General features: G+C 39.9%; 1 protein-coding gene across 36 annotated transcripts in view; it reads left to right on the top strand.

The window, feature by feature from the left end:
- Window positions 1–12,310, top strand: part of ATXN1 (ataxin 1) — a 305,212-nt gene that overhangs the window by 160,004 nt on the left and 132,898 nt on the right. For all 36 annotated transcript variants that reach the window (XM_083747217.1, XM_083747202.1, XM_083747209.1 and 33 more), the window contains one exon: window positions 5,847–5,951. The gene's annotated coding sequence lies outside the window, so the exon portion shown is untranslated. The remainder of the gene's footprint in view (window positions 1–5,846; window positions 5,952–12,310) is intronic.

Genomic DNA, 12,310 nt, shown 5'->3' with positions numbered 1-12,310 from the left:
TTTTCATAAGCATGTTCCTTCTACTAAGCACAGCTAAGAGCAGATTGGGTTCCCAAAATTCTCCTTCAGCCCCAAAGCCATTACTAGGCAGCTAAGTTCAAGGCTGTGGTTAGAGGTTGAAGAGGGAGTGAAAAATGTGTTTTGCTTTCCTTTACCTTTTTATGTCATGAGTTTACATAATGCCTCACACTGACCTTTGGGGCATCTGGCTCAAATTAAACCCATAATATTATCAATGTGGTCTAAAGCTTCTGCCTAATATGACTAACATATGAAAATCTGCTCAATATTTTAAAAGTTTTGATGTACGTGTTTTGACTTTTAGCAACTGGAATGCATATCTTCCTTTAAAAAAAACAACAAACGTACAAATTCAATATGTCCTGTGACACAGCTCAACTTTGGAAGTCATGTTCTTCCCCTCTCCACATCTGTCTGTGGCCACATACATAATAATATATGTTTCTCAGTAATAAAACTGTGGTGTTCTGCCTATGTTTAAAGGCATCCTTTCCCTTAAATTGCTTATGAGATCTGGTTTGGGAAATGGGACCAGTGTTAAAAACCATGAACTAAAAGTCAGCAGCTGCCTCTGAAGAAAAGGAGCAGTTGGTGGGTAAGAAATCCACTGATCTCCTTTTCTTTCTTTTTAAATAATTACTTATGGATAAGCCCCTTCCTGCTACTTGGCTATGTTTGCCGCAGGTATATTCTGTGAACATTTGAAGTTATGTAATTGCAGTTTACCGTCACATTAAAAAATGACTAATGACATAATTTGTGTTTTCAAAATACATAAACAGCTCAGCATGAGAGGGTGATATTTTCAGGAGACAAGGGTGAAGTGCTAGGGTAGAAGGTGGAGATGGCTGATATTTCTCTTTAATGAGCTGTGGCTTACATATCCCTTTGAATAATGTATATTGTTTGCTTATGTTCTTCCATATACATGAACTGTTTCACACCAAGATCTAGCCATAATTGGGAGCTACGGTAGTCTTGTATAACAAGATGTTTCATGTATTTTAAATAGCTGTCGTCGTTGAAAGAAATGACTGTTGGACCTTAAGCTAGCCTTGGGGGTATATAGCCAATTCTGTCAGAACAGCTTCCTCTTCAGGACTGCTGTCAAACTTACTACTGTCTTACCAGGACAATAACCCAGGAAGCAGTTCTGGAACTTCCCTCTCCTCTCGCACCCCTCTCCAAATCCATTGTGGGTGGGGAGATCTGAGGCACAAACAAAAACCATTCTGCTAAGAGAACTACCATGTTGGATACCGCCCATGGGAACCAGATATCCCTGTTGGTTTCAAGTCTGGTGTACTTCCCAGGTGTGTTTCAGTGCGTTGACTGAGTTCACTTTGTCATTTCTTCTTCCTTAAAGATGGAATTCTTCCTCTCATGAATTTATGTTTCCAGTTGTTTCATGGAGAGCATTCCTGTATCATAGGAGGGCATACAACGAGGAAATTAATACAAAATGAGAACTTTTCCCTCTAATACTCCTAGCTATACAAACAGGTGTGTGTCAATTGTACTGGAAAAGAAAAAGATGAACCTCCCCTCCCCATGGACTGCTTTACCAAAGAGGATTCCTCAGGGAAAAACTGATGGATAGCAGCATGTTCTGTATCTAGTGAATGTGTAGTTTGACCCCTTTTGGACATTGAATCCCAGTCCTGATAGTGGTTTTCTTGTGTGCTTTTGTATGTTTTTCTTTAAATTGTAAACTGTGCCCAACGTTGCCTCCTTGATACATCATGTAGTATTACTTAGAATGTGAAAACTACAACAACAAAGTCTTGTAGCACCCCTTTAAGGTGCCATAGTATTTTGTTGTTTGCTGCAACAGATTAACCCAGCTACCCATTTGCAGCCTGGCATGGTGGCAGGGGAGCAGACAACATCTCAGACTCCAGCGTGGCTGGAAAACACTTTGCACAGGAAGACACAAACAGGGCAAGACTTCAGAGAGCCAATCAGCATCATTCTAGGCTCCCTGGGGTGTGTGGCCTGGAAGTAGACCAGACCAAAATCTGTGCTGGCTCTGTCTGGTCTGCTCCTGGGACATAAATGGTGGTCCTTGCCTGCTTGCTCCACTTCTGCTTCAATTGACTTTTCAAACTACCCACCCTTTGTTGTTTACTTTACCTCTTGCTTCCATCAGGGGAGGGTTTGTGATCTAATGACATTGCTATGAACAACAGTTGGTCCCTGTTTTTTAGGGTTGGGGAGGAATTTTGCCCACAGGCAGATTAGCTTTGGTCCTGTGCATTCTTGCTTACCTCATGGTAATTGTCACAACTTATGATGGTAGGGGAGGTATTGACCCAGATCCTTAGGAGAAAGGGACAAGGAAGGGGCACCCTGCCCCATCTCATAGGGGGATCATCTTAAGAGATTCTGGAGGGCAGCACTTTCCATCCAGAAGCCAAGCTCAGGAGTTGACATGCCATGGTGCCCCTACCAGTGGCCGAACAGGGTTCACCAGAAACAGTTCTAGACAGTCAGTATTATCTTTTGGGTTTTGTATATTGTAGGTTGTATATTGTAGATAGTAAGGTGCTTAACTTGAATTGTGTCTTGCTGTTGTATTAATACACTGAGGGGGGAAATAAATTGTGGAAGGGGAGTAGGCATTATTTCTGGGGCTAGTGGAGAAGTGAAAAGTCAGTGATACAATTTCAAGGAGCACTTTTAAATAGAATTTCCATTGTTACTGATTAACTGTAATTTCCCCCCATTATTTGTATACTGCAACTGTTTTAAAGATGGTGCATGGCCTAGGGATACTATAATATACACAATGTCAGTAGTGGACACTGTGAAGCACAGTCATTTAGGAACTCCTTACCTCAGGTTTCAGCTCCTACTTTATCCTCAATATCTGGTTTTGCCTCTGCAGGAAGTTTTTTTTTTAAAAAAGTGGGGGAGCATTCATCAATGGAGTCCCCACCCCAGTTTTATTACATCATATTCCCTTTTTGTAGAATGAGACACATTGAAAGTTGCTAATTGTCTGTTATTAGTAATTTATTGACTGTGGAATATTTATCATTTATATCACTTGACAAGTACGTACAAATCAACATGACCTTTAACTGCATCAGTTGTTTTAGAATTGGTGTAAAGAAATTCAGGGAACTTGGATGATTTGGTGAGTGAGACTGCTGACCCAATGCTGAGTTGCAGGGAGAGGAAATATTGACCAATCCAAATTAGGTAACTGAAAATTATGCTTCCTGCTGATAAGCTACTTTTCATAGTATGCAAACATAGCCCTTGAGGTAGTAAAACTGTGAGGCAGCTATAGTATATCTTATTTAGGAGCTGTAAAATGATCCCATGACAGTAGTAATTCATTCAGTTTCCCACAGAACAGTTTTGTTATGAGGGTTTTGGAAAGCATGTAGAGAAAATGCAGACATGACCCAGCAAATGTTTTTAACAGTTTTATTAAGCTTTAGACTGAAGCTTTTCCTTTAACTTGAGTGGGTGAATATATGGATTAATATAACTCAGCTGTAAGAAAGCCATATGAGCTGCCAATATTTATTAGGGTAATGAACAGCAGCTAGCATTTTGATGTGTGTTTATCCATATAGGCATAAGATGGTATCCAGTTAAGTCATTGATTTTGACAGGTCCAAGTGGAATATGATTTAGTTGGATACCACTCATGTGTTTTCAGAATAAGGTGAAAAGAATCAAGAATTCAGTCGAAGATGTAGTCAACCTCTCTTTGAGGATTGATCTATCAATTGAAGGCAGCTGAAACTGAATGCTCTTTCATTGTGAAATGTAAGACACTATACCCTAGAAAGATATCAAGCCGGAAGACAAAGGAGTGTACAATAAAGCAAAGCTAATGAGTCCAATAAACAGCCCCAAGGTTATAAGTGATCTGTCTAGGGGGATACATCTAGCAGAAGATCTAGAACAACTGCAAATGTTTGCATGTTGGACAGGCACTGAAAAGAACCAGATGCCCCATTAACCTAAAAATCTTCAAGCATTACAATGCAAAGATGTTTTGATTTGCTTTCCCTGATAATTTGTACAGTGACATCCAAAAGTGGACCTTATGATAAGGGTTTGTATGGACAATCAATAAAAAGGGGGGGGGGAGGGCTTGCAGGAAAGTTGAAGAAGTTATTTGCATCTGTTTTCACTGTGACAGACGGGCAGATTGTTGTGCTTGAACTAACTTTCTGAGGAGATGAAGCAAATAGTGATGACAAGAGATTGTGTTCTAGGCTATACTGACAAATTGGAAACCAAATAAAACAGTTTTGTGCTGACAGGACCCAGGTGGAAGATGGTGTGTTTAATAAGAGGGGGCCTGGAATTGCAGGTAGATAAAAAGGAATAATTGTGGTGGGCAGGAGAGTGGGGGGACAGAGCAAAATGCAGAGATGAAGAATAACGGAGAGGAAGGAAGGAAGAGAGATGTAAATATTCAACATTTATTACTGAAGTTAATCCTCATGCTTTGGGGGGGGGGGAATCTCTCATAGCAGTGAACTGATGCTTATTTATGGCTTTATTCATTTTAAATAGGCTACTTTCCTAATTACAAAAAAATTAACTTGAATGCCACATTGTGCTTTTGTAGAGCCAAAATATTGCCAGTTACTGGCCAGAACTGGTTAGTTTCAGCAAGGTGGTGGCCTCATTTGCCTTCCAAGGTTGCAGTGCTATATGACATCAGTTTTGGTGATGTGCTGACTGCAGTCAAGGGCAAAGCTTCCTGTATTGCATTGCCCTTAGTCTGAATAGATGAACATTTCCACACACTTTTGATATTATCCCCAAAAGCTTCCAAAAGGGGGAAATGATTTTACTGCGATCAAAGAGTGCCCCCCAACTTTTGTCTCATCGCTGTTGTATCCCAGAGGGCATCAAATAGGGACCTGTGATACACATATCACAACACTTCATGCTTTATTTGATAAGGCAATGAGTGTTTACTTGGTTCGGGGTGGGGAGATAATATTTTCCAAGCAACGATTTGCTGTGTTTTGAGCTCTGGGGAAATGACATTTCCTTACAGCGGTTGTGCTCCCTTGATGGAAACTTTCTGGAACTCCTGCAACAGCTAAGAAGTGTGTGCAGAACACACACAAAAAGTTGTCTAGGTAAGCCCCAGTGCAACTGCAAAAAGAGTACAGTGTGTGAGTTCACCCTCCGCTGAAGGGATAGAAGAAAGATTAAAATACTTTTAAGAACACTGTTTACTTCTTTGGCAGTCTAAAGAAGCAGTGATAGGTGACAGTATAGTGTTAAATGATCAACACAGGAAGAAGAGCCCCCTTTCTCACTGCTTGGATTGCAGAAAACTGATCATGTAAAGAAGAGTAGACTCTAGGTTGATGCTTGCTAAGCTGATCTTTGATGTGGTCATGAAGGAGGTGTTGAATGCAGCAGAGGCATGAGGAGGGTGAAGGTAACCTTTAGATTGGGAACAAAGATTGTGTAATTCATTTGATTTACCTTCTTACTGCACCATCCATGTCGCTTATCAGAGTGATTATTTTTCCAGATTTCTCTGTGGTTACTCCTGTTTTCTATGTGTTCATAGTCTGTTTAATAAGCAGTTGATCATCAAAGAATGTTAACAACCATGCTAACAGGCAGTGTTTGAAGAAATCCATTTCGGCTGCGAAGATAACAAAAGGGCACAATCCACAAAAACCGACCACTTCTTCTCCCCTCTTCTGGTTCCAAAACTAGCTTACTTAAAGTTATCAGAAACACATTGAGGATAGTGCAGGGATTTCCCTGCCAACCACTTGAAGTGACATTTCTTCTCTGAACATTTCTTGTTTTGTTTTTAATTCTAGCATCCTTGAGCACAATGAACAAGTTTTAATGCACAGACTCCAGGGGAAAGTGCTGCAGCACCTGACCAAAGGAGGTTGCACCTAGGAACACTCCTGCTGTTTAAAGTAAGTAATGGGAGTAGTTTTGTTACAAGGAAAATTGCAATTGCTTTATATATTAATTTGTGTTTGTGTGTCTCAGAGGCTATGCTGATGTTTGGTAATGCATGGAGAAGAAGGATCAATTAGAGGGTTAGATTTCATTGTGGCAAGTCTATGTGTGTTGAACTTTGGCCTTTCCCAATCATGTAGGATGAGGATGTGAGGAAGAAGGACAGATTTTAACAGCAAAAGAAGTGCATGGACAGGTGGTCTTCACCACACTTCCATGACTACAGCTTACTTTCCTATGGCCTGTCCCTTCAGGTGCCTTTTCTCCCTTTCTCTTGACCAAGTTCCTGATACAGCAAATGAGCTCAGCTCGGGGGGGGGGGGGAGAGGCACTTGGGGAGAGGGGGCTGCAAGGAGGAAAGTGACAGCAGCTCCCTGCTTGCATGTTCCTCTTTTGCTATGAAAATCAGACTGCACTGAACTGTTGCCTTCATGTCCTGTTTTGAGTCTGACTCTCAAATAGCAGCTTGGGCTAGGAAAGAAGTGCAGTGCTTGTGCACAGATTCACAAGAGTTTTATTTAGGTCATGTCCACTTGGAGTTTTTTTCCAGGGCTGGGATATGTCCATCTCTGCAAGCCAGAATGTATCAGTGATAATTCATACAGCAGGGCGGAGGTAGGATGTATAGCTTGCATGGCAGGGATATGCAAATTCAGAACCAGTTCCAGGCTTGAAGGAGCTTCAGGCAAGAGTTATACCAATTGGCTCAAGGCCCAAAGCCCTGCATTTTCCCATGAAAAAATGGGAGTATGTAGAGATTTTTTTTTTTTTTTGGAGAAGCACTGTCTTTCACTTTGCATCAGATTTCTCAATGGAAATCAAGCAAGGGAGTTTGACATTGCAACTTGACTTAATCAGCTTCTGGCACCATCCCTTCTTCGTCCTTGCTTCCTAACCACACCAAGAATAGTGGAATAAATGAATTATGGATCAAGAGAATAGGCTTGTGTAAAACCCAACATGGCACTTGCTTCCCACACTTCCAGTTTAGCAAACTGAGCAATTGCCTTGTAGCTCTTCCCTAAAAATACATTTTGTTCCTTGGTTGCTTTGCAAAGAGCCAGCTGTTATACTGAACATGCTTTTCTGCAACGAAGCCTATAGCCAAGCCTCAACACATGAAACTCAAAACAATTGCACATTCTTCCCCTTTCTACCCTTGTCTCCATTTTTCTTCCCTTCCTTTGTTTCCCTATGTCATAGTTGCAAGGGATCTGCCCTCTTGCACACTGCAAAGAGCAATGCTGTGCTATACATTTAATTTTTTAATTTACTACTATTACCTATCGGTACATAAGATACAAGTCTCAAATATAGTACATAAAACTAAATTATTTTAAAAGATATAGGCACCTTAAAAAAAACCCTCATTAAAAATCACAGTAGGTGTATACTTATATCAAAACAAACACCAAATGAGGGAGCAAGCTTTCTGAGTTCTTCAGAATCCTTCAGGCTGGATGTTCAACAAGCCTAGGGGTAGTTGAAGCCAGCTATTTCAGGAAATAGGTATTTGGGGCCTTTGCAACCAGAAGTCTTGTATTCTATGCAGAAGTAACATATAAGAATTGTTGAGCTTGAGTTGATTCTTGGTTTAGGGCTGCTTCTAGATTTGGAGGGAGGTTTGGCAAAGTGCTAACTGGTGGCCCACACAGGGCTTAACTGCTGGTGGCAGCCAAAAGCCATGCTCCTAACAGTGTGGGCAGCTAGGTGAAACTACCATGTAAATTTCCCATACAGCATTGTGGAAGTTTTTTTTTTTTTTTTTTAAGGAGGCTAGACCCAGCTTACTTGTTGCTGCTCAGAGTTCCAGACTGTGGACAGGAAGGGTGGGCCCTATCAAGGTGGTGGGACCATGGTAGCTCCCCAAAGACAGCAGCTACTGACCCTGGCCCTACTATTGGTGGTAGCTGACTACACAATCTCTAATGGTCTGGAGAACGACGCCAGGGGAGCACTTTGCTTAGCGATGCATCTGTAGAGTACTAGGGTTTCAAGAAAAGTTGGTGGCTTATAACGGCATATTCTTCTGCAATTGTGTGGCTATTGGAATTGTTTTATCAAAATATCAACATCCTTGCAGAATTTTGAGTTGTTTTTGTCAGCTCTGTATTCATATTTTGACTGTGCTCGTACTATTCCCCTCATGACAAAAGGTTTTAAATGACATGGTTAGAACAAAATAAAGTCCTCTTTCTGCACCATGGTTGTGAATGACACTGGAATGTTTGAAATAGTAGCATAATTAGCAGCTACGTGACTCAGACTACATTGTGCTATTTTTGGTTTCGTAATTAAAAAACAGAAAAAGACAACTCAATATGAATTGTAGTGAAATGCTTCACCTCTTTCACCCTTTCCATCGTCTGTCCTTTTATTTTTATTGCATTAGAAAATTGGGGACCTCTTCATCTTTCTTTGTTACATGGCCTGGGAGGAAACAATTGTTGAAAGATAATGAAGAGAGAAACAAAAACCTTGCAGGCTTTTCCCTTGTTAGAAACACAGTGCCTTGTTACTTTCACACGTGGCAAAATAATAGAAATCACTGCAAGCTATTTTGTTCTGATCACTGCATTTGCTGCTTTTGCTTTAATTTGGCAGAGTGGAGTAGCCATAGAATGAAAACAGGCGTTTGGTTTCAGCACAGCATAGAACTGTTTCTGGGGAATTCCAGCACCAACTTCACTGTTTTGGGGCATTCCGATGAAGTATCTGCCTTGCAAAAATTATTTGCCTTGAAAGAGGTGTGGAGTGGCTCAGTAGTCCTAAATATCAATAGTCTTGGAGAGAAAATTGGGGGCAGGGGGCGGAAACCGGAGCCATTTTTTGTTGTCAGCATTCATTTTCGTGGAGAGTCTCCACTGTTGTAATCTCTGATCCCCTAGCTCCTGTGTTAGATGCAAATATATGTTTTTAAAAAGCCACATTTCAGAGCCGTGTGGTCTGTGACTACCCATAGCTCACCTTTTAACACCTGTACCTAAATGCCATGCTTCAAGAGAGAGGCTGAAATACCGCATGAGACCTGTTTCTACCATGCCTTCATAGTCCTGTGCTAACATTTTTAACTAGGAGAAGTTTTGCTGTGTTTATTCCAAAGAGTCAATGAAATACATTTGGTTGGACTGATGTATTGCTAGTAGGTTTTTGAGTTGTACAGAATGATTCTTAATGGCTCATTGAGAGAGTTTGTGTAGCTCAGAATTGTTTGGCATATCAGTTGACCACCAATAATTCTTTAGTATATGTCCATAGTCATATATTCCATGAAGTCAAGGTGGCAACACACCTTTTAAATGTGTCGCGATGTCATCTGATTTGAATTATTGTGACATATATTTATATTTGTATAATGCTGGTAGCAACCATTGTTTCATAACAGTAAACTGGCTTGATCCAGTGCATAGGTGCATCTCATATCTACCACCACACATGAGATTCTCCCTCCCCTATTGATCTACTACTGGTATATGTGTCAGGCGTGGGGGCTATATGTATGTATTGCCATACTCTGGCATTGATCGGATCATGTACCCGAGACTTGTAATTAGCACAACCCGTCAAAGTCCTGACTGTATTAATGTCATAAATAGTTGATCACAATTTTAACATTAAAAAAACCAACAACAGATTTGTTAAAGAGCATATATTAACTGATCTTTAGCTGGAATGTTGTTTGGACAGTATACTAACAACCAAACTTAGGCGGTAATTTGGAAACAAAGGAACTTGCCTGGCTAGTTCAACAATGGAATCCTCCATTGGATTTTAACCCAGACTAACCCCACCATCCCAAACTCACAACAGTATTTTTGTTTGTCGTTTTATCTGATATAATGCAATTTTTCCTTATTTTTGTTAATGTATGCAAAGTCACCTCTAATGTATGCATTTTTGCACATATCTTTTGGTTGGAAACATCCAACATAAAATTTGGTGTGAATTAAAATGAAAACCAAATTGAATACCTCCCTTGTCCCTAGTTAAGAGTGTCTCCAGTGTAAACAGTATGTGTTATAGGTGGCAGGGAAATGTGCTTTCAGATGTATGCAACATTCTCAGTGGTGCTTGATATGTCTTGGTGAAGCAATTTGTCTTCGCTTATTATCTTATGCACTACCAAAAGAATTTCCATCATCCACCAGTGTGTCTTCTTACATTTGACAGGTGCAGAAAGATACAACCAGATGTTCTCTCACATCACACTGATATGTAATATTATGAGTTACACGAATTACACAGGTGTAGTGACATTGTCACGTAATAGTGGCGTGTGTCTCCTGCAGCTGCAGATTCTCTTCCTAGCCTCTGAAGGTGATAGATAATTGCTCTTGAAGTGTTTACATAATCAGCAAGAAATAATTAAAAAGCTAGCACAGATGCTCTTATTTTACCACATTTGATTCTGAGGTTCTACTAAGGCAACCAGAGTTGTGTTTGTTGTGTGCACATGCATGTATGTTTCTCGGAATCAGCTGTAACTCTTGAATTTTTTTCTTAGTATTCAGCCTACATGTAAGTGTAGATGACTTAGAAGTTGAAGTAATGTTTGTCTACTGTGCCTACAACTGCAGAAGGTGAAGTGTTTTGACATACGTTCTCCCAAAAATTCTGGAGGGTTTCCAAACATTTCTTTCATCTGTTTGTGTCTTTTTAGCAAAGAAACATGAGCAAAGACAATTCAGATTTCTTCTTCCCTCGTTGTTAAAGCTGTTAATTGCCAGGGAACTTTGGCAAAACATTTGCAGTAGAATTGATCTAGTGTCTTGGAGCTGGTTCATCTTGTCACCAACCAAATGTAAGCTTTGTGCTCTGTATAATTATTGACTTATCTGGACTGTCTGTGCAAATGTATGCCCATCATGTTCTATCCATGTTGTACACTCATTTCACATCTCTCCATCCAAAGACAGTGGTGTTTATTTCCAGTCCACACATAAAGATCCCTGTTGCGGGAAAATATGTGCACACCTAACATTAAACCATATTTTGGTGCTATTTGAATGAGTCTTCAAGGACACACACTCTGCTTACGTTCCCGAGAGTTTTCCTGGCTATGCTATATAGGTCCAGAGAGCTCGGGTTTCAAGCCCTCTACTTGTGTGACATTGCTGAATGTTCTACATGACACTTTCATAGTCTCTTGACTTTAAAGAGTTAAAGAAGAATTTTCATTTTGAAAGGGCAACCACCTGGGGAGAGAAAGGAAAGTAGGGAAAGTTTGCCTTGACTATTCATCCTAGGAGCAATTGCTACCCAACAGGTAAGATGCCAATTGCATACCTGGTTTGATTATATACTACACAAGCCTATTTGGGTTTTATTGTTGTTGTTTATTGCATAGTTTTACAATTCTAGCAAAGTTGTGCAATGTAAAGCTTGCAATGGTGCATTTCTTGAGAAGAAAAATAATTTTGAAAAGGGTGGCATTTTAGTTTGACTGATGAAGAAATCATTCTCAGTGACATAGATGGGAAGGGGACAACTTAAACCAGAAAAAAAATATTGAATTGGCTCCAGCTTGCTACTGTATAAACACAAGCTTTGCTCATAGTTTGACTGCAATTAGTTCTAGCCCTAAGAACTAACCAAGAGCAAGCTTGTAGTACAATATGCAGTCATTGTAATGTTATGTAGACATGGCTAATGTAATGTGAACCCCTTAAACTTACATAGGAATTATTAGTAGTAATAATTTTTAATTTGACTTAAAGCATTACATTGCTTGACAATGCTTTAACAAAATGAACACAGTCCTCTTTGATTTTAATGTTGGCTCAAGATCTTAAGTCGCTGATGGTATACATCTGCAAGAATTAGTGAGCCCTGCAGACAAATATGTTTGGAAGCAAAATATTGTTAAATCATTTCCTCAACTGGCTATCTGCCAAGGTGCTCTGTATCCTTTTCTTGCATTGATAAACATCATAAATACCTAAATGGCTACAAAAGGCTGTTGAGAGCCATTTACTATTTTGGGTGTGTATCATGATAAGCAGTCACAGCAGAAAAACAAAACCATGAACTTGAGACTTTGGAAGGGAAAGCAAAAAGAGAGAGAAGTGTTTGCACATAAGAGAAAATGAATTAAGAAATAGATAATTATAAAGTTCATATGTGCAAGGCCTTTTGGTTTTGGTTTTAAACCCCCCCCCCTTTTTTTTACCGTGATAACTATATTGCATTGTTGGACTATGAATTAGAGCACTCTTAACTCCTAACCCAAAAGTGTGATCTCTCTTCAAGCATTATGTCTTAATAGAGAATGAAAACATGAATGGTGGTTACACATATTGCTCTTTCTGCCAGT

Source organism: Podarcis gaigeae (assembly GCF_964106915.1).
Source record: "Podarcis gaigeae genome assembly, chromosome: 7".
In the NCBI taxonomy this organism is placed as follows: Eukaryota; Metazoa; Chordata; class Lepidosauria; order Squamata; family Lacertidae; genus Podarcis; species Podarcis gaigeae.
Note: the sequence above shows the minus strand (reverse complement) of the source record. Positions and strands in the feature narration are given on the sequence as shown.